The following is a 23,195-nucleotide window of genomic DNA, read 5'->3' on the forward strand; positions in this document are numbered from 1 at the left end:
GATACCGTAGAAATACTGAAAGTACCCAAACGAAGAGAAAATGACTTACAGCTGGAGGCGGGTTGTTGACAGAGAACTCAGAAATGGTAAGCGGGACAACGCTTGCTCCTTTCAGCATCTTCTAGAGACGCTCGAGTATCTCTTCGTCGGTCAACTCAAGGGTTGGGACCATGCGTGAAGGATCCTCAGCCCCAGAGTACTCAAAGCCAAGGTGCTCTCGCTCCTTCAAAGGCTGAACTCGGCGACGAAGGAAGCTCGAGACAATGCCGAAACCGGTCAAGCCCTACTGTTTCAGCATACTAATCCTATCAAGGAATGGCTAGATTGCCTGAACCTCAACAGACGTCACAGGATTCTTATCCCATCGGTCATTGACTAAAGGACCAGATCCAGAGTGGACAGCAAGAGAAGGGATCAGATTGGCGGCATAAAACCAGTCGGCACGCCAATCCCTTACAAAATCAACCAGGTCATAATCAAAGAACTTGCTCTTAAGACCCTAACGAAATTGAATCCCACAACCGCCAAGAACACTGGTGTCTTCATGGCGGGGTTGGGGTTTCAGGCGAAAGAAGTAACGAAATAGAGAAAGAGAAGGGGGAATTCCAAGGAAAGCTTCATAAATATGAACAAAGACAGAAAGGTGAAGGACTGCATTAGGAGCATGATGATTCAGGCAAATCCCAAAATAGTTGAGAAATTGATGAAGAAAGGCAGAGGGAGGAAGACAAAGTCCAGCGCGAATGAAAGAGACAAAAAGAACGATCTCACCAGGACCTGGGGCAGGGACCCGATGCTCGCCTGGAACTCTCCATTCAGCAAAGGCGTTGCTCTAGATCAAGCCATCGCTGACAAGCTCGCGAAGCTGCTCTTCGATTGTTGTCGGAGCCGGCCAAGACTTCTAGGCAGCCCTCATGGCCACGAACTCCTGATTCTCAATCACGGAGGGTGAGGACTCCTCGTCCACGAAGGTTGACTGGGACTTGTTTGCGGTTTTCTTCTTACCCATGTACTAACGGAGGCAAAAAAGAAACTAGGGGAAGAGAAAGCTTGGACGACGACGCTAAGACGGCGGCGACAATGGCGACGGCAGGTTTCTGAGAGCTAGGGTTTCAAGGCAAGAGAAGGCCAGAAAAGAAAAAGAAGATGAAGGGTCTTTAAATAGATTTTACAGTGATAAAAACGGCCCACCAGGCCCGTTAAAGCACCATGTGAGAACGCAACGGTCCATTTACTAACGTAGCTAAAATGACGGAGGGCACAAATCCACACAATAGTACAGTTCAACGGATAGATTTCAGACTTATCCACCCAGCACTACGGTGGAGTTATCAGATTACTGCAAAAAACAACCCGTCAGCCATGAAGAAAACAAGGGCTACCTCACAAGGAACATAAGAACTCGGTTCTCATAGAAAGAACTCAGGAATCTGATGAACAACCAGGACAACGGCAGAAAAATAAATGACAACTTAGAAGACAAGATTCTTTCCATTACAAGCGACTTCAAAAATAGAAGATTACAAATCTTACAAGACCCAACAAACTCGGTACCACGAAAAGCAAAGTAGCAAAGAGGAATATGGACACGGCTAGGCTCTGGAACGACTACGTGTCCCAAATTGCTACTCAGAAGGACAAACCACCATCAGCTACACTGTTTTCTTCAAAGGACGGACGCAGTGCATCCAAGGCAGAAATCAGCAGCACAACAGGACAACATGGAGCAGAGAAGGCCTGCAGGCATCTGTCTACCCAAGACCGATGTGATGCTAGATATGGTGTTGATCTGCACTAGACAGTCTCAGGACAGGCGACAAGGATCAACCTAGAACTACCAGATGAAGGAACGAAGCCCACATCACAAGACTTCCTCCAACTACCGCCACGTACATCCAGGTATAATGTTGCTGCGGAATTAGCCTACCTCTAATCCATGTCACAAGACTTCCTCCAGCTACAACAAGACACACAGGAACTACAAAACACGCCCGAGGGCTGCTCTACTTCACAAACTACCATGTTCATGACCACGAAGGTTTCAACAGAATGTTCAATGGATGAAAACAAGCACTCCGGGAGGGTATTTATAGATCAAAGGAGCGGTGCACATAGACTAGGAGTACCAACGAAATAAGCCTAACAAAGGATACAATGAAAAGACAGGATTCAATAATGGAAGACTCAGGCGAGAGGGAACAGTACTCGAAGACGAGCATATTCGGAAGAAAATACCAACACAGTACAACCCGTGAACAAAAGACATTTACACTCAACCACCACCATACAACTACATCTGACAACAGCAGACTACCAGAGAATACGCCAAGACTCTGCATCCGACTTCTTCCTGAACAAAACAACCCGGAATATATGCTCGGGGGCTGCAAAATGAGAGGTATACAGTTCTATCGAACAACTCAGATTCAAGACCCTCCAACTTTTTGTTCTAAATAGCAAGAGGCTCGGGGGCTACACTCAGTGAGTGTACTTTTTTCTTCAAAAAAGCGCACGTCACTTAGAACACTTCTTCAAGACAGACGACTTCAAGGCCACAAGATAAAAAGAACCTGGACATAGCCATATCCGAGCTCTTTCTGACAAAAAGAACCCGAACACAGCTAAATCAGAGCTCTTTTCAACAAGGAAGCCGGGGAACCTTTCAAAGTTGAATCAGGAAGATTTCAAGAAAAGACCCTCAAGCTCCTTGTGCCAAACAGCAAGAGGCTCGGGGGCTACATCCAAATGAGAGTACTTTTTTCTTCAAAAAGGTACACACCACGCAAAGATCTCACAAAGCGCTACACGGTTTCGATCAAGAAAGCACTCGGACGACGCTTGTTCCTGGTCAACAAGACTTGAAGGAACAAGACGAGGCTTCTAGAACTCAACCATGAAGTGCTCGAGGGCTTATCGGTGCGGGACCCACGGGATACCCCGCAAGGAAGAGAGAAGACCTAGTCTAATTAGGATTCTTCCCCTGTAATCTTAGTAGCAGTGTTACTCTATAATCCTACTATGAATTCTCATTGTAAACCGACTATGACTCTGACCTCCTGACTATATAAAAGGGGCAGAGCTCCTTGAATCGGGAGGTTCAAGACAATAATTGTACAACAAAAACACTTGACGATCAATCCAATGCAAAGGCTAACGCCGGCTGGACGTAGGGCTATTACTCGATCCACGATCGAGGGCCTGAACCAGGTTAAATCGACTGTCTCTTCCGTTAACCGTCGAGTTCTGCATACGCTGAAGCCCGAACATACTGCCCCGGGTACCCCCGTGGCAGGCTATCGGTGGTCAAACATCGACAAACACCAACTCTTCCTCCAGCACAAAGATGGTGACTTAATCACCATGGAGAGCGACATGGGGTGAGAATGGGGGCTGACCAGGAGAGAAAGTCACTAGAGAGCCCAAGTGCTACCAGCTAATCAGAAGCACTTTTCAAGCAATCAAGACCTGCAAGAGAAGGAGCAAGTGTCTGAGGGAAATAAGCCCAAGGTTGGAGCTAAACGTCATCAAGATTAAGGTGAGGTTCACAAGCACATCTTAGAATATTTCTTCTTCTCTCTACTAAGAACACAAAGCACCTTCCACGGGAAGAACCATATGTTCTAGAGCAGCACAACAATTAGGTGCTCAATAATATTTTGGGCCAAGAGAGAGATGCCAACTATTATCAAAACAAGAACAAATTTATAAAAGGGTTCTCCCAGATTTCTGCACCACTTACTAAGTTGCTAAGAAAATGAGTTGAGTTTGTTTGGACAGCAGCTTGTGAGAAAAGTTTCCAAGAACTAAAGAATAGGTTGACCACTGCACCAGTATTGGCCTTACCGGAGAGTGGAGAAGAATATGTAATATATTGTGATGCCTCTAAGTCAGGATTGGGGTGTGTTCTAATGCAAAAAGGTGGAGTGATAGCTTATGCATCTAGGCAGCTGAGGAAACATGAAGAAAATTATCCTACACATGACCTTAAACTAGGAGCCGTGGTCTTTGCACTAAAAATTTGGAGACATTATCTCTATGGGTCTAAGTGTGTTCTATATAGTGACCACAAAAGCCTCAAATATATATTCACTCAGAAGGAATTAAACATGAGGCAAAGGAGGTGGCTTGAGCTCATAAAGGATTATGACCTCACCGTTAACTACCATCTAGGAAAAGCTAATGTGGTTGCGGATGCTCTTAGTAGAAAACACATTTGTAATCAGCTATCAATTGAAGAGTATTCCCAAGAATTAACTGTAGCATTGGCTAAGATGGAAATAGAGTTCAGATTGTCAAGTACAGAAGCAAATATTGCAACCATGACATTCCATCCCACCCTGCTAGACCAAATAAAAGAAAAGCAGAAATCAGATGCATTTATTGTAGAAGAATTAAAGCAGAGCAGCCATCGAAATTCAGATTGGATGAAGAGGGAGTTCTCTGGAATCACAATAGAATCTGTGTACAGGATGTTCCTAAAATTAAGGAAATAATTTTGAGAGAGGCACATGATACACTATTGTTGATGCAAAAGTGGATCTGCAAACACAAAGGGCTAATACCCGAATCGATATCCAAGGCGTGCCAGTCGATTTGACCTGTTAATCGACAAGGATGAAGATACGAGTACTTTGGTCCTGACAACAGCGATACGCCCGGAAGTCACGGCCAAGAGGTACTCATGCGGAACTCGAGGATCGCCGAAGGTCGCACTGAAGCGATGCAGCTCGCCGAATCAATGAGAACTCGTAAAAGGAAAAATAATGCAAATTGACGAAATCGCCGAAAAGTAAGTAGATGCAAATAGGAGTAAAAATTGGTTTTGATATTGATTGATGTCTCCATTACATTGCCCCTCACTCCATATTTATACCCTGATCTAAAGAGACACAACCAAACACAACTAGGACACCAAGCCCATATCTAAGGAAACACGTGACTCTTACATGAATCATACTCTAACAAATATAGAAAAGGAAATCAACTCCTATCTATTTCCCTATCCGCCTCAATTACGATGGAAATCTCACCGTCCTCCTTCCCATCGGCATACTCCCTGTTTCATCGGCAGTAGTCTTCAAGTCTTCCTTCATCGGCATACTCTCTGTTTCATCGGCAGTAGTCTTCAAGTCTTCCTTCATCGGCATACTCCCTGTTTCATCGGCAGTAACACCTTCAACCTCATCGGCAACGCCCGAGTCTAAATCAACCTTTCCATCGACCACCACCAGCTATCGGCAACCATCTTTACAAGCTGGCTTTCATCGGCTATCAGAATATACAGTAACTTTCCCCTTGCCGATTAGTCCACTCCGATCATTTTGACACGTGCAAAAAACGGTGTCAACACATGCCCCCCAATTTCGGAGTATAAAACCATTAATGCTCCGAAATTTACTCCAGATAACGTTTGCCTTCGCCCGATTACCGTAACTCATTCTCCAAGCCAAAACTTGATCTGTTATCAAATCCAATCAAATCTAATCCTGATTCACGCACTTCAGTAAATATCGCACAATCGCCAACCACTCTTGCCTTGATTATGGTTAAGATACCGAAACAATAACCCATCGGCAAGATCTTAACATGATAATGCTATCATTTTCAGAATTAAAATATCCTGTACCGATATCTCTTCCAAGTCATGATTACTTGCCATCAACTTATCCGTACAATCCCCTGATTATCGTGCGAACAGTTACCATATCCATCCGAACCACCTCGACCTACATGCGCGCGGTATAGAGATAAGTCCAAAATACCCCTACTCCAAGCGGCTTATAAATAGATTCCTCCGGAACACTCGCCTTCTACCCTCAGACTCCAATCTTTGACATTTTCTCTTTCCGGCGACGACTCCGACGAACAACTACGCGACCTCAACCAACAAGAACTCTTCCCCAGCGTTAACCTCAAGTCTCCGGCTCGTGCCCCCATCTTCTTCAAGATAATGGCAATCAACTTCGACGTCCCTGCGGTTCGCTCCACTTCCATTACCTTTTACTTTGATTCCCCTAGTTTTTGCAAATCCATACAGTTGGTGATTTTTCCTTTCTTTTGTTCTCCGGATCCTTTAAACTTAGGAACTGCGCAACAAATTAGTTATTCCAACCGATCAGCCACATGTCCAATGCCTAGGACCAATGGGCAACCCAGATCCAACCGATCTGATTAATACAGAGGTTAACAGAATCCCCTTTAGAGCCCAAAATTTCTCTCTGAATTTATGGAAAGACACATTCCGATCTTGGCCCAAAACCACCAAAGGGTGGAAAGATTGCTACTTGAGGGTTAATAGATCGATGCAAATATACTGGGCAGAACGAAAGTTAGACCAATGCATTAGGCTATCTATTGCCGATATGCAGAAGAATGAATCAATGATGATTGCAGCTGCTTACTTCTGGTCAGACACAACAAACACTTTTATGTTTGGACATGGCCCAGCTACTTCCACACTTGCCGATGTCCACATGCTCACTGGCTTGGATATTTCAACTGCCGATGAAGGCTCCATTTATGGTAGAAAATCTGAATATAGGGTGAATACCCGCAACATCGGCGGTTGGACGGGATACATTCAAGAATACCAGAAGACTGGGACACTTAACCAGAGAGAACATGCCACATTCTTGAATATATGGTTAGAAAAATTTATCTTCTGTGGTCGATCAGTAGGACCAACCAACGCCTTCCTCCCCGCAGCTGAACTTTTGGCTAATGGTGTAAGGTTTCCTCTTGGTCGATACCTTCTGAGCTCCACTTATCATCTTCTTCATCAAGTGTCTCAGAAACTTCTGCTTGGCGAACCCATCAGCAACCTAGGAGGCCTGTGGTGGTTTATCAACATGTGACTGAATGCCCATATGCACAAACATTTGCAATGGGACTTTTTTGCCCAACAATTCCCATGAGAAATTGCTGAAGACCATGTGCTTGGGGATGATGAATTGGCAACACGCTCACCCCTCAATTTTGGTGAAGCCATAATTGTCCTTCCTGGAACAGAGGCCAATAAAGACCAGATCGACAGATTCTTCCAAAGCTTCTACAATGGTCTTTCTCGTGATCATAGGGCCTGGGTACCTTATATTGACGAGGAAAACAGATTCCCCCTTCTTTTCAACTTTGCCGATGACACCCTGAATCAGGATAAGGAACTCATGATGGCCATCATTACTCCCAGGGCAATTCCAGTAAATACATTTGGTAGCGGGAAAAACACCAACATTTCGTATGAATTTTACAACCCATCGGCAGTATCCCGTCAATTGGCTTTTGGGCAACTGCCAATCAAACTTTGCTTTGCCGATGTGATCAAACCCAGGGAAACAATCACCTGTGGAACAGATTGGAACAAGGTAGTACAACTCTCCCCCGATGCCGATATCACAGATGTTGATATATCCACCTGGACGCCAGTATCCTTCATCACCGAGTCATACAAGCAATGGTGGCGAGAGTGGAAGGAACAACTGTTTGCAACTTCTGCTCACACATATCGGCACATGATCGACCCTGAATATGCCATCCCTGACGATGCAGTAAGTTTCTTTTAACTCCCTTTTTGCTTTTCCCTTCATATATCAGTAACTGACTCTCTTATGATAGGTTAACAACCTAGCACCATCGGTGAGCAAAAGTGGGAAACCCTTCGATCTTCAGCCTGTTTCCCTGATATCACCGATCGGCTACAACGCCCCCACCTTAACTACTTTGACCCACCAGAAGATCCGTACCAAGACCATCACCTCTAAGTCCAAATTGGCTACAGCTAGGGCCACTCCATCGGCTGCTGCTACAACCTTGGTCAATGCATTCAAGGTAACAACCTTATTTATTTCTACTTATGCCGATCACAAACTGTATTAACATTAATCATCAGGGGGTAAGAGCTGCTACTGGATCGTCATCAGCAATTCCTCCGATATCAAGCACCACTTCTTTTGACAAACCTTCAGAGGTATCCTCTTGACTTCTCATTTTATCTGTTAAATATCATACCTTACACTTGTTTTGCAGCAACAATTGGGTACATCGGCAAGCGTACCAGATATCCAAGCTTCACAACCAACAAGTGCCGATGCCCCCCAGCCAATCGTTGCCGATGCCCAAGCAAAGCGCAAAGCTTTAACAGATGCTGAGGCACAGCCAAAACGACAAAGGTCCATGCCGATCCCTACATCTGCCCCAATGTCATCGGTCATCATACCTCAAGAGCCAACCACCGATGAAGTCACAGAGGATATCCCATCGGCAAGCTCAGCCGATCCCCCACACGGCATACTCTAGATTGCTTCCTCCAGTCAAGCACAGGAAATTGCCTTGAAACAGGTAAACCGATTAACCTAGCTGATTTACAATACTCATACTTATCCTTAACTGACCTCCTTTTCTTTTCCTCAGGAACAAGACTCCCCAAACAGCCTTTTCTCCTTTGCTATTGACGTCTCTGACGATGATGGAGAGGAAACAAGTTCTTCCCTTGCACTGGGAACAATATCGGCAGAAACTAAGTCCAAGTTGGAAACTCTCCTGAACTTGCTACAGCAGGATACCGCCCAACTGGTAGATGACTCGAACCCCGCAAAGGCAATTTTCAAAACAATCCGTGGCCAGGTCCCTGCCGATGTTGAAGAAGTACTCTTCCCAGCAGCCCATTTAGAAAGCCGCCAACTACAATATCAACGGGCTGCTCAACGTATTGCCGATAGAGCAGCTCAGGCTCAACTCAAAGAAGAGATGCTACAACTGAAACAAATTGCCGATGAGAAGCACAAGGGCATCGGCAACTTGCAGACTTCGGGTGCTAAACTTAAGCAGAAAATCTTAGATTTATCGGCAAGGAAGATGGCTCTATTAGCTGAATTGAAAGAAGTCGATGCAGCCTTAACTCATGCTCAACAAGAAGAAAGCCAGCTACCCAATGCTATCAAAGCCCTTCAACAAGAAAGAGATATCCAGGCTCGCAAAGCTTTGGCCATGAAGAAAAAACTCAAGCCTGTGGAGGGTGCTGCCGATGACGACATCAAAGAAATGGAGGAAGCCGACCAGATTTGCCTGCGTGCGATATTAGCTATCCAATCCTTGTTGAACTTGTAATCTTGTTTATTGTATAGGCACTTTATGAGACATTGACATTCTTGCATAATTCTAGCCGATAGGACTGTTATCGGCACTTATACTTTTATGCATCTATCCAGATACTAGGGTAATATTTCTTTAAATATTTTCCATTTAATGCTCTGGGAAACACAACCCCTTCGAGGGTTTCTAGAATATATGCGTTACCAGGAACAGACTGATTTATCCGATATGGACCTTCCCAATTAGGAGACCACTTTCCAAACTTTGAACTTTTAGTCCCAATCGGTAAAATCAATTTCCAAACCAGATCCCCATCGGCAAACTCCTTTACCTTCACCTTCTTGTCATACCATCTAGCTACTCTTTTCTTGTTTTCTTCGATGCTAACTAAAGCCCTTAACCGATGACCCGTTACATCTTCCAACTCATCCTTCATAAGAATATCATAATCATCGGCTGTCAGCTGATCTTGAGAACGTATTCGCCTAGATCCAGTTTTAATTTCCCAAGGCAATACTGCGTCGTGTCCATATACTAACTGATAAGGCGTCACTTTGGTTGCACCATGATATGACATCCGAAATGACCACAAGGCTTCATTTAATACTGTATGCCACCTCTTAGGATTTTCTTCAATTTTGCGCTTAATGAGTTTGATGATCCCTTTGTTAGAAGCCTCAGCTTGACCATTAGCTTGAGCATAATATGAAGAAGAATTTAAAACTTTAATTCCCATACCTACAGCAAACTCATCAAATTCTCCTAATGTAAACATAGTGCCCTGATCGGTAGTGATAGTCTGAGGAATACCAAATCGGTAAACAATATGCTCTTTCACAAAATCAATCATATTAGCCGATGTCACCTTTTTTAAAGGAATTGCCTCAACCCATTTTGTGAAATAATCGGTAGCAACCAGAATAAATTTATGTCCTTTACTCGATGGCGGATAAATCTGACCAATGAGATCAATAGCCCATCCCCAGAACGGCCATGGTTTGATTATAGGGTTCATAGCCGATGCAGGCGCTCTTTGAATATTACCAAACTTTTGACACCCCTGACATCCTTTAAAATATTTAAAACAATCTTCAAGAATAGTCGGCCAATAGTACCCATTCCTTCTGATCATCCACTTCATCTTGAAAGCCGATTGATGCGCCCCACATACTCCTTCATGAATTTCACCCATCAAGCTTTTCGATTTATCACTGCTAACACATCTAAGTAAAACTCCATCTATAGTTCGATAATATAATTCATCATCGAGGAGCACATACTTGGTAGCTTGGAACCTTATACGTCTCTCAACCTTTCTATATGGATCCTTTAAATAATCGACAATCTCCTTCCTCCAGTCATCGGTATCAACTGCCGATGTTAGCACTTCCTGAATAGGCTGATACCCTGAAGCATGCTGAGCTAGTCGATTAGCTTCCTCATTATGCAATCGAGAGATATGTTCAAGACGAAAATCTCTAAATCCTTTCAACAATTGCAAACATCTTTCATAATACGAAATCAAAGCTTCACTTCGGCATTCATAAATTCCAGCCAATTGATTTATAACTAGCATAGAATCACCAAAGATTTCAACAGCATCGGCACGTATCTCCTTCAGTAATTCTAACCCTTTTATCAAGGCTTGGTATTCAGCCTGATTGTTCGTCGACGTAGCAACAATCGGCAATGAAAACTCATACTTCCTTCCTTGAGGTGAAATTAACACAATGCCGATACCTGCTCCTTCACCACATGTGGACCCATCGAAGAAAAGTGTCCAGGGAGCAACCTCTAGAGGGTCCACTGTATTACAATGCTGAGTGACAAAATCAGCCATCACTTGCCCTTTAACTGCCTTAGTTGATTCGTAACGTAGTTCAAATTCTGATAATGCTAAAATCCACTTGCCGATTCTACCACTTAATATCGGCATCGACAGCATATACTTGACCACATCGTCTTTGCATATGACCGTACATTCGGCAGATAACAAATAATGCCTTAATTTGACACAAGAAAAGTATAAACACAGACATAATTTTTCGATGGCCGAATACCTCGTCTCGGCATCCACTAATCTTCTGCTCAAATAATAAATAACACGTTCTTTCCCTTCAAATTCTTGAATAAGAGCTGAACCGATAAATGTATCATCAGTTGACAAATATAACCTGAAAGGCTTCCCGTGTTGAGGTGGAACTAGCACTGGAGGATTTGTTAAATATTTCTTAATTTCATCGAGGGCTAACTGCTGCTCAGCTCCCCATACAAATTCCTGATCGGTTTTCAATTTAAGTAGTGGACTGAAAGCCTTGATCTTACCCGACAGATTAGATATGAATCTTCTAATGAAATTAATCTTACCGATCAAAGATTGCAATTCAGTCTTATTGACAGGAGCAACCACCTTGTTAATCGCATCAATAGACTTCCTACTGATTTCGATGCCCCGCTGATGCACCATAAAACCCAAGAATTGTCCTGCCGATACACCAAATGCACATTTATTAGGATTCATCTTCAATCCATGCTTCCTTGTGCACTCCAGTATCTTTCGTAGATCGGCTAAATGTTTTGTAACATCTCCAGACTTAATCACCACATCATCAATGTAGATCTCCACTAATGTGCCGATGTATTCATGAAAAATAAAGTTCATAGCTCTCTGATAAGTAGCGCCGGCATTTTTCAAACCAAACGTCATAACTATCCACTCAAACAACCCCACATGACCTAGACATCTGAAAGCAATCTTGGGAATATCTTCTTCAGCCATGAATATTTGATTGTAACCTGCATTACCATCCATGAAGCTGATAATTTGATGTCTGGCTACAGCATCAATCAACAAATCAGCAATCGACATTGGATAGCCATCCATCGGTGTGGCTTTGTTGAGATTCCTGAAATCAATACAAACACGAAGTTTTCCATTTTTCTTATAAACAGGAACCACATTAGAGATCCACTCTGCATATCGACACTGCCGAATAAACTTTGCCTCAATTAATTTAGTTATTTCGGCCTTAATATCGGGAAGTATATTAGGGTTGCATCGGCGTGCTGGCTGCTGATGTGGCCGAAATCCAGATTTGATAGGTAACTGATGTTCAACTACCGATCGGTCTAATCCAGGCATCTCAGTATAATCCCAAGCAAAACAATCTTTATACTCTTTTAACACATCAATTATTTACTGCTTACACTTGGAATCTAACTTAGCACTAATAAAAGTAGGTCTTGGCCTATCGCCATCACCGATATCTACTTCTACTAAATCATCTGCCGATGTGAACCCTTGACCTAATTTTCCATCATCGGCAAACCTATCCATTAAAACTCTTCTTCAGAACCGACTGCTTGGATCGGTGGAATTTCATAATCAGCAACTCTAAGGAACTCTTTTTCCCAAGCTTCTCCTGATATGCATTTAGTTCGCTCATAAGTATCTGATTCTGCCGATGCGATGATATAAGAAGAATCACTAGGGACAACCTCAATCTTATCCCCAATCCACTGTACGAGGCATTGATGCATTGTAGAAGGAACACAACAATTAGCATGAATCCAATCCCTCCCTAGAAGCAGATTATATGCACCCTTGCCGTTAATAACAAAGAACGTCGTCGGCAAGGTTTTGCTGCCGATGGTCAATTCAACGCACACTGCCCCTTTAGCCGGTGACACATTGCCTTCAAAATCTTTCAGCATCATATCGGTTTTGGTCAAGTCTTGATCTCCCTTACCAAGTTTCCGATACATCACATAAGGCATAATATTAATCGCAGCCCCTCCATCAATAAGTACCTTAGACACAGGCTGCCCATCAACTCTGCCCTTCACAAACAAAGCCTTAAGATGCTGTCTCTCGTCATCGGTAGGTTTCTCAAAAACAGCCATCATTGGATCTATGTCAGCTGAGCTACTTGATCAGAGAGAACAACTTCTTCCTCATTATCAGACAATGCCAAAAACTCCATCGGCAACATTAATACCATATTAACATCTACTGATGGACCCTTATTTTTGTGTTTTACCTGCCACTGCTGATGACCGGACCTCTCATTGGAGGAATTTTCCTCTTGATATAAATCCTCCTGACGCTCACGTTGCATCCTCCTTCTCTGCGTCTTTGTCAGACCCTCTGGGCACCATCGAGGAAACTTGGTTTTCCAAACCGGCTGATAACAGGTCCTAGTTGACTCTACACGGCGTATATTAGGGTCCCTGTAGAATATTTCCTCATCGGGAACTCTTGCATTTGCCATTTCCTCAAGCTCCTCTTGATTCCTTGGAAAATATTCGGTGCGTTTACCAAGCCTTTCATGTACACTAAGTCTGCCCCCCAGCCGATCATGCACTGATGCTCTGCCTCTGATCAGCTCATTGATAAATAAACCCTGATTGCCAGGTTGAAACCTCCTTTCTGACCGATTGACCCCATAATAACCATTGCACTCAGGGCAATTTTCAACAGTTGGCAATTTAATACCTTCTTTCCAGCAATGGATAAAAAACGGGCACCTCCAATGATCTTTATGCCGATGCCATTCTTCCCGACGTCTTTCTTCTTGCTGTTGTCGATATCGATCATTACGCTGACGCCAACCCTCCTGCTGCCTTCGATGAGTAATCACAATGCCAGGTCGAGGAGGGTTTTTGGAACTACTGCTTTCTCCCAGCAAACCCTTACTTTTTGCATCATCGGTAGTTATCCGATGTTGGGGATCCACTGATGCGTTTTTCTCAGCAGCCTCTGACGTCAATACTTTGGTCTTCCCTTTGGCCTCCAACGTATTTGCTGCAAAAGGGTGTTGATCAATTTTCATCGGCCTCTGGGCATTGGAAGTACCAAACTTAATTCTCCCAGATTCAATAGCCGATTGTAACTGTTGCCTGAACACCTTGCACTCATTTGTACTGTGTGAAGTTGCATTGTGCCATTTGCAGTACAAGATCTTCTTCAACTCTTCTGCCGATGGGATCACATGATTAGGTGACAGCTTAATTTGGCCCTCTTGAAGCAGAAGATCAAATATCTTATCGGCCTTGGTGATATCAAAGGTAAACTTTTCTGGCTCTTTTTGACCAAAGGGATAAGATATCGGCTTTTTATTCTTAACCCACTCAGCTAAGCCGATAACTGGTTCTTCATCAGAATCAGAATCTCCTACTTCTTCAACAAATGATACATTTTTACTCCAGTTCTTTTTAGGTTCAAAAACCCTAGTATCTTGATCAGAGATCCTTTGCACAAGATGACTGAGACTTTCAAACTCCTGAGAAGCATATCTGTCTTTAAGATGTGGCAATAACCCTTGGAAAGCCAGATCGGCAAGCTACCGATCATCCAGCACCAGACTGTAGCACTTATTTTTTACATCTCGTAGCCTTTGCACAAAGCTCTCTACCGATTCATCATTGCGCTGTCTCAATTTTACTAAATCGGTAAGCTTCTTTTCATGAATTCCAACAAAGAAATACTTATGAAATTGTTTTTCTAGATCAGCCCAGGTAATAATAGAATTTGGTGGTAATGAAATGAACCACGTAAATGCCGATCCAGACAAAGATGATAAAAATAATCGAACTCTTAATTCATCTCTGCTAGCTGCCTCTCCACATTGAATAATGAAGCGATTGACGTGTTCCATTGTTGATGTGTCATCTTGCCCGGAGAATTTAGTGAAATCTGGTACCTTGTACCGATTTGGGAGAGGAATTAAATCATATGCAGGAGGATATGGAGTCCGATAAGAATAAGTATTGACCTTAGGCTTTATCCCAAACTGATCCTTCATAATTTCTGCTATCCTATCGGCCCAAAAAGCATCAGCCTCCTGATGACGAACTGGCTGAATTTCTATAGGAAGTGCATGCTGATATCCCTCCACATATCTTTGTGGCCCACGATCTCCAGCAATCGGCATATTCGCAGTTACTTGTGGTCCATTAACCTGTTGGAAAGGATTCATCGGCTGTGCTGCCGATACTTGATTCTGGACACCAGCTTGCATATAACCTTGTTGAATCCCTACAATCTGTTGATTTTGCTGAACTGTATGTTGAACAGGTAACTGTCCTGACCAACCATTACTAGAACTCATCGGTATAAAACTTGCCGATGGCTGGTAATTTGCTGACATTGTTGGATAATTATAACCAGCTTGAGGCATGAACTGACCCCCAGTTTGACTCATAACAGGGGCTTTCTGCTGCATCGGCAGTAAGCTTGCCGATGGATTTGAACTGGACGTTTGAACCAAAGGCATCTGGAAACCCCCTGGAGTTGGTTGCACAGTAGTTGCTGTGGCATATTGAGGCACTTGGGCCATCGGCGAAACAGCCAATGGTATAGGAGCTTTTCCTACTGCGTCAAATACTTGAGGTAATCCAGGATTGAAAGCAGATGACTCCGGAGGCATACCATATCCCCACCAATTAGCAGGAATCTGGCTATTCTGAGACACAGAGCCTAACATAGCTGATGCCGCTAGATCTGTATTAAGCTGAACTCGTCCTACCGGATCTGATCGTATCGGTGTAGATTGAATATTAGGTAAGCCTGTCAATACTGGAGAAGAAGTAACTTCTGTACCCACAACGGCCGAGGGAGCCGATGGAGTATTAACAGATACCGGCTCTGGTTGGTGATAGGCAGGCCCAACATAATGTGATGCCGTTTGTCCTTCTTTGAGAGTTCGAACCACAGCATTATGAACAGTATTGGACAACACATTGGAATGATTAATTAAAGCATGATTTACTGCAGAATTAACCATCTCTTGAAGTTTACCAGGATTGGAGTCAAAGGTAACCTGTCGAGGCAACGGCAAATCTTGCTTCTGGATGACTTGTCCACTCTTGTTCAGGCTAAACGATTTCAGACAAAGCTGCCTGTATTCTTCTACAGCCTTTTCCATAGCCTGCCTCTGCTCTTCCTTAAGATCTTCTTCTGATACCGCGATAATGTTCCCTGAATCGATCTCGGAATTGAACATATTGATCGGATTGATTGGTCCCACCGGGCGTGCCAAAAGATGTGTTGATGCAAAAGTGGATCTGCAAACACAAAGGGCTAATACCCGAATCGATATCCAAGGCGTGCCAGTCGATTTGACCTGTTAATCGACAAGGATGAAGATACGAGCACTTTGGTCCTAACAACAGCGATACGCCCGGAAGTCACGGCCAAGAGGTACTCACGCGGAACTCGAGGATCGCCGAAGGTCGCACTGAAGCGATGCAGCTCGCCGAATCAATGAGAACTCGTAAAAGGAAAAATAATGCAAATTGACGAAATCGCCGAAAAGTAAGTAGATGCAAATAGGAGTAAAAATTGGTTTTGATATTGATTGATGTCTCCATTACATTGCCCCTCACTCCATATTTATACCCTGATCTAAAGAGACACAACCAAACACAACTAGGACACCAAGCCCATATCTAAGGAAACACGTGACTCTTACATGAATCATACTCTAACAAATATAGAAAAGGAAATCAACTCCTATCTATTTCCCTGTCCGCCTCAATTACGATGGAAATCTCACCGTCCTCCTTCCCATCGGCATACTCCCTGTTTCATCGGCAGTAGTCTTCAAGTCTTCCTTCATCGGCATACTCCCTGTTTCATCGGCAGTAGTCTTCAAGTCTTCCTTCATCGGCATACTCCCTGTTTCATCGGCAGTAACACCTCCAACCTCATCGGCAACGCCCGAGTCTAAATCAACCTTTCCATCGACCACCACCAGCTATCGGCAACCATCTTTACAAGCTGGCTTTCATCGGCTATCAGAATATACAGTAACTTTCCCCTTGCCGATTAGTCCACTCCGATCATTTTGACACGTGCAAAAAACGGTGTCAACAACTATACACCATGCACCTAGGGAGTACAAAAATGTACAGGGATATAAAAGGCAATTTTTGGTGGAGAAGCATGAAAAAGGAAATTGCAGAATATGTGAGCAAGTGCGACACTTGTCAAAAGGTGAAGGCAGAGCATCAGCAACCTGCTGGATTGTTAAAGTCACTAGATATTCTAGACTAGAAATGGGAGGATCTATGTATGGATTTTATCACAGGTCTTCCCATGACCTTATGCAAGAAAGATGCCATATGGGTTGTGGTTGATCGGCTCACTAAGTCAGCACATTTCATTCCCACCAACCAAAAATATTCATATGACAAGTTGGCTGAATTGTACCTAGAGAGAATTGTATCTATCCACGGAGTTCCAAAAACCATAACCTCAGATCGAGGATCAGTGTTCACTTCAAGTTTTTGAAAGAGCCTCCACCATGCTTTAGGGACAAAACTCAACTTTAGCACAGCCTATCATCCGCAGACAGATGGCCAAACAGAGCGGGTGAACCAAGTACTTGAGGATATATTGAGATGTTGTGCAATGAATTTTGGGGAATCATGGGACAAACACCTACACCTAGCAGAATTTGCATACAACAATAGCTATCAATCAAGCATAGAAATGGCACCATATGAAGCTTTGTATGGACGTAAATGTCGATCACCTATTTGTTGGTATGAAGTAGGTGAGAAACCACTGCTAGGCCCAAGTTTAGTGAGGGAAAATGATCAGAAGATACAGGTGATCAAAGAGCGACTTCGGATTGCACAGACTAGGCAAAAGAGCTATGCTGATAAAAGGCGTAGAGAATTGGAATTTGCACCTGGAGATTTTGTGTATCTGAAGGTATCACCAATGAGAGGAGGAATAAAAGGGAAGCTAAGTCCTAGGTATGTTGGACCATTCAAAGTACTAGAGCAGAAAGGGACATCAGTTTATCAACTTGAATTGCCCATTCAGCTTTCCAAAATACACGATGTATTCCACGTCTCACAACTAAAGAAATGCCTAAGAGAGCCATCTGAACAACTGCAGGACCTAAATATCAAGCTGCAGCAAGACTTGAGCTATGAAGAGCGTCCACTAAAAATATTAGAAGTTGAAGATCGCCAGCTCAGGAGGAGAAAAATCCGATTCTGCAAGGTGCAATGGAAGAACCACTCTATCCGAGAAGCAACTTGGGAAAAGGAGGAAGATCTACGCAAAGCTTATCCCAACCTCTTTAAGTAAGTTCGATTTCGAGGACGAAATCTTTATTAAGGGGGGAAGGATGTAACGACCCACCATTTTAGCTCATAGTTAATCACAGCTAAGTGCACAGTAAACAAAAATCAATTACAACAAGCTGGACAATTTAGTACACTCTAATATTAAAATGCATAAATCAAATATTAATCCATGGTGGTGTTTATATACACTGGTAGACCAAGTTCACTCCACAAAATAGAACTCAGACCACCATTCTTTTGCATATTAAAATACTTTAGTACACTAAACACTATGCTTATAGTTCACAGTTGGTACTCATGAGGTGTAGCCAAGCCCTTCTAGAAAGGAACCAACCAATCAACTAGCAGCAGCTCACCAACACAGTGAATTTCTTTGACTAGGCCATGACTGAGATTAAAATATTTTAGGAGAGCTAGAGTAGTAGTAGTAGAGGAGGGGCTCAGTATAGGTGAAAGGGCCTTGCCTCCATCGAAGTAGCAGTCACTCAGTTCTAGGCTAGCTTCCCACTCAAGGTTGAGGACTCCAGATAAACACCTCGTGCACTCCTTGCTTGAGAAAAACACCAACTCTTCCACCAGCACAAGATGGTGACTTAATCACCATGGAGAGCGACATGGGGTGAGAAGGGGGGCTGACCAGGAGAGAAAGTCACCAGAGAGCCCAAGTGCTGCCAGCAAATCAGAAGCACTTTTGAAACAATCAAGACCTGGAAGAGAAGGAGCAAGTGTCTGGGGAAATAAGCCCAAGGTTGGAGCTAAACGTCATCAAGATTAAGGTGAGGTTCACAAGCACATCTTAGAATATTTCTTCTTCTCTCTACCAAGAACACAAAGCACCTTCCACGGGAAGAACCATCTGTTCTAGAGCAGCACAACAATTAGATGCTCAATAATATTTTGGGCCAAGAGAGAGATGCCAACTATTATCAGAACAAGAACAGACATTCCTTTTTAGTAGAAAGCTACACATAAAAATACTTGAGCCTTGACTAAAACACTAACACAAGAACCTGTACATCTAGAGCACTCAGGCATGTATCTTTGAGTTACAGAGTTGCAGCTAGGTAAAACAAAAAGAGAGAATAGGAAGAGGTGAGGGGGAGGAACTCACTGTCAGGTTGAGGAGGATTGTTGCTGGAGCCCAAACCCCCGCACATCAGCATGCTCGGGCCTTCTTGGCTTGCCTAGGCGGCATGGCTGCTCAGCTCGACACCTCAGTGGAGCACGCCACCGCCGTCGCCCAACCTGCACACATCACAGAGGAAGAAATCGAAGGAAAAAATGGTTAGATAGCTGCTAGTGTCCTTGGATTTGGTTTTGAGAGAGAAATCGAGGAGGAAATCAAACCATGGTTGCCGATTCGGGAAAGGTAGCCTGAGCACCATGAGTTGCAGGAGGGGAAAGATAGAGAGGAAAGAGAGGGAGACGAGAGGATACTGGATGGAGAGATGTGCGTGTGTCTGTTGATGTGCTTTTGGGGCTGCAAAGTAGTTGTAGTACTGAGCAGTGGATGGCTTCAATTAGGTGCAGGTGCAGCTCACGTGAGAGTAAAAAGGGGCTTAACAATATACTAAACTAATTCAATGATTTACTAAGCACAGCTATACAATATTCCTTTATAAATCACAGCTTAATTGATACTAAGGACCCAGAAGCTATTTCCTTGACTGTAGGATGAACACATGGCTACGTATGTGCTAAGTATATATATACTCTCTTTTTTTCACCTTGCTAAATACCATTATATATTTATACTAATTACAGGAAGCGAGCAAAGTCAGACGCAGGATCTTCCAGCGAACCAAACTGAGCCTGAGTTGAATCCTAACAACTCAGGCAAGAATCCTTGATCATTTTCTTCTTGAGTTTTTATACAGAGTTTAAGAAAATAAAAGTAACCTGCATTAAATATTATTTTCTAAAATTGACTATGGATGGATGACATTTGAATTTGATGACATGGGGTTAGCTAATGGAGCAGCTAATTCCCTACTGTATATTTGGATGGAAAAGTTTGGTAGGACTAATAACCAACTCTCACTTGTGTTATTGGGCCGTATAAATTCGTGTCAACCATGAACTCGTTTGGGACGGGCCGATTCTAGTACCCATGGAGTTGTTGTATAATCCATATGGTAAGTGAGGAGATGGTTGGGTGATGAAATCCCCAATCAGATGTCGATGAAGCACACCCAGGCGCATATATTAGCGCACGTGGATAGATGTGGATGTATAATTATACAAAATGGAAAAGGTTCGGTATCTTGACCATGAGTCGCACCAAAGGAAGTGCGATGGAAAATTGGTCAAGGTAATTATGGCTAAAGTGATACAAACATGCGCAGGGTAAAATCATGAATTCATGTCATGTCTCTTGGATAAGAGGCTACAAGAACCTATGGGTGGCTCTTTCTCAAGATACAAGTGATAGTAGTGTTGTTTTTAAATTAAACTGACTTTTTCTACACATGTTATTTGAACAGCAAGATGATATATTATTGATCATTTTGAGATGACTAGATTGCATTGCATTGATATTTATATGCTTGTTGAGTACGTTGTACCCACTCTTGTTAACTCTCCCTCTTCAGAAGATCCTCAAGAATGTGCACGAAGGTCTCTAGATGATGGCTATGTCTATGCAAATTGGGATGACTATGAAGAAACTAGTCGGGTTGCTGCCACCTCCTATGGTGGATGGGATGAATAAATGATCCCCTTAGTTCAGTTATGTATGTCAGTGGCGATGTCTTTGTCACTCACTTAGTAATCTAGTTTGGACATCTATATGTCGAGCTTGTAATAGTACGCAAACTTATGGTGCTTCTTTAAAGACTTAAAGTGCGTAGAATGGTATTATAATAATTATTAGTACCCTCTAGCTATTCTCCGTTGTCAACTTTGTTATGGTTTATTATTCGACAAATCTTGTACCTGTTGGGTGATAAATCATAGGCCAGGGTTATCATTTTTAGTGGTAATGACCCAGGTCGTCACAGCCCGGTAGGGCGAGGTAGGCCAACAGTTGCTCCTTCCTGTATCACGGCCACAAGGAAAGGCTCGACACCTGAAATTGTTTTTTTTTCAGTTGTTTACTTGTTTGTTCAATTAATCAAGTTGTTGATTATGAATTAATTTCGTTGCTGATTTTGAAGTAAAATGAAATTGTGAAGATCATTAAATAAATATGGAACCAAAAGGAAAGGGCAATGCTAAATGGCTTAAAACTGGAGGTACATGTTGTAAACCTGTAATTAGAAAAAAAAATAACATAAAATAATTTTACACTTGTGCTGTTATACATACCAATCGGTGTTGGTGGAATACAGATTTGAGGAAATTTTAGTCTGACTTTGGCATCATAAATGTTATCGATTTTGCCATACCTTAAATTTCTTCTGTCCTCCGCCACTGTGCATATGTTTCACATATATGTCGTAAGTGTTTTATCTGGATGTTGCGTATATTTGCAGTGGTTTCAAATGTTTTCATGTGTTTTTGCAAGTGTTTCATATGCATGTTTCAAGTGTTTCATCTGTCATCATACGTATGTTGCAAGTGTTATATCTAAATATTTTAAAAGTAGATCGGGTGTTGCACATGTTGCAAAGCGCGTGAGAAAGAGAGGGGGCGCGAGTGGTCCCCGCGCGCGGTCTTGCGGCTTGGGCGGCGCGGCCCCCGTGTGGGCGTGTGAAACGCAGGCACGAGCGGGGGCGTCCTGGCGCCCGCGGGAAACGGAGTGCGACGCGGGCAGTTCGTCCGGATGTCCGGACGCTAGCACTACCGGAAAGGAAATGACCTTGAACCCTGCAATGACTTCAACCAGCGGACCAGCCTATCGAATACCCTACGCCATGCTTGGTGGCTTGGCCTGTGGCTTTGTTGACCAGTGCAAAGGCCCAACGACCTTTCTGAGAGTCGCTAGAGAATGGCCAATAAGCTGGATTCCCTCCTTGCTTTACCTATTTTTTTTCCCAGCGAGTGCTACTGATTCCTTTATTTCCCAGAGGAATGAAATGCACCAGGGAGCTCAAAGCCTCCAGCAGTTGATATCTTGCTGAAAAGATAAGCTGAAAAGTACCGTTGGCTGATTTGTTATGAGAGAAAAACACTATTCTTTCACTGAAAAAGTACGTCTCATAAGACAAGTGTATCTATAGTAAACTTGAAACAATCAGCATCTGGTCAGTTTTGCCCATGTAACTGCAGCAACTCGAATACATGTAGCAGGAGCTGATTGATAATTGCCCCGTTCGCTTGGCTGATAAGTCATGGCTGAAAGTACTGTTGGCTGATTTGTTGTGAGAGAAAAATATTATTCGTTGGCTGAAAAAGTACTAAGGGCCATTAAGTGCAGCATCTTTGAAAAATGGCAGGATAATTGCAGTTAGCAGAACTTTCAATGCAAATAAAGTAAAAAGCCACATGATGGTGCTACTCTGAAACTTTGGCTTCTTTACGACCAAACCTCTTACTCATGGCTTTTCTTTCTGTCAACTCAAGTTGAAGAATCAATCCAGTGAGCACTAGCCAAAACAAAAGTGCATTGGTATATCATCTCACCATTTGTTTTAGAAAAAAAGAGCATCATGAAAATTGGTTCTGGGCATTGGGTTCTCCCGTGATGCACAAGTAAGCTCATGAATGACTTTAATGTTCTGCATATGAGTTAGAATAGATAATTGGTACTTGTTTGTTATTACCAATTCCACTGAAAACTTGACATGATATTCGTGTGGAATGAAGCACACTTCTGCTGCCTCAGATCTCTTGTTGGCTCACAATGTATGCTTAGAACTATCCCATCCTGTAGAGCAGTTAATTCCAGAACTGCCATTTCAGCTTGAACTTGGATGCTACCACACTGCATATTACTAGGAGTATAGTAGCATCTTCGTGTGACACTATACTCTTGGGCCTAAGCTGCACTTACACTTCATACTAGGAACTTAAATCTGCAAATTGTTTCTCAATGAATCGCCTAATTGGCCAGATGCTTGAGCACA

The sequence above is a fragment of the Miscanthus floridulus genome, chromosome 3, assembly GCF_019320115.1.
Source record: "Miscanthus floridulus cultivar M001 chromosome 3, ASM1932011v1, whole genome shotgun sequence".
Lineage (NCBI taxonomy): Eukaryota > Viridiplantae > Streptophyta > Magnoliopsida > Poales > Poaceae > Miscanthus > Miscanthus floridulus.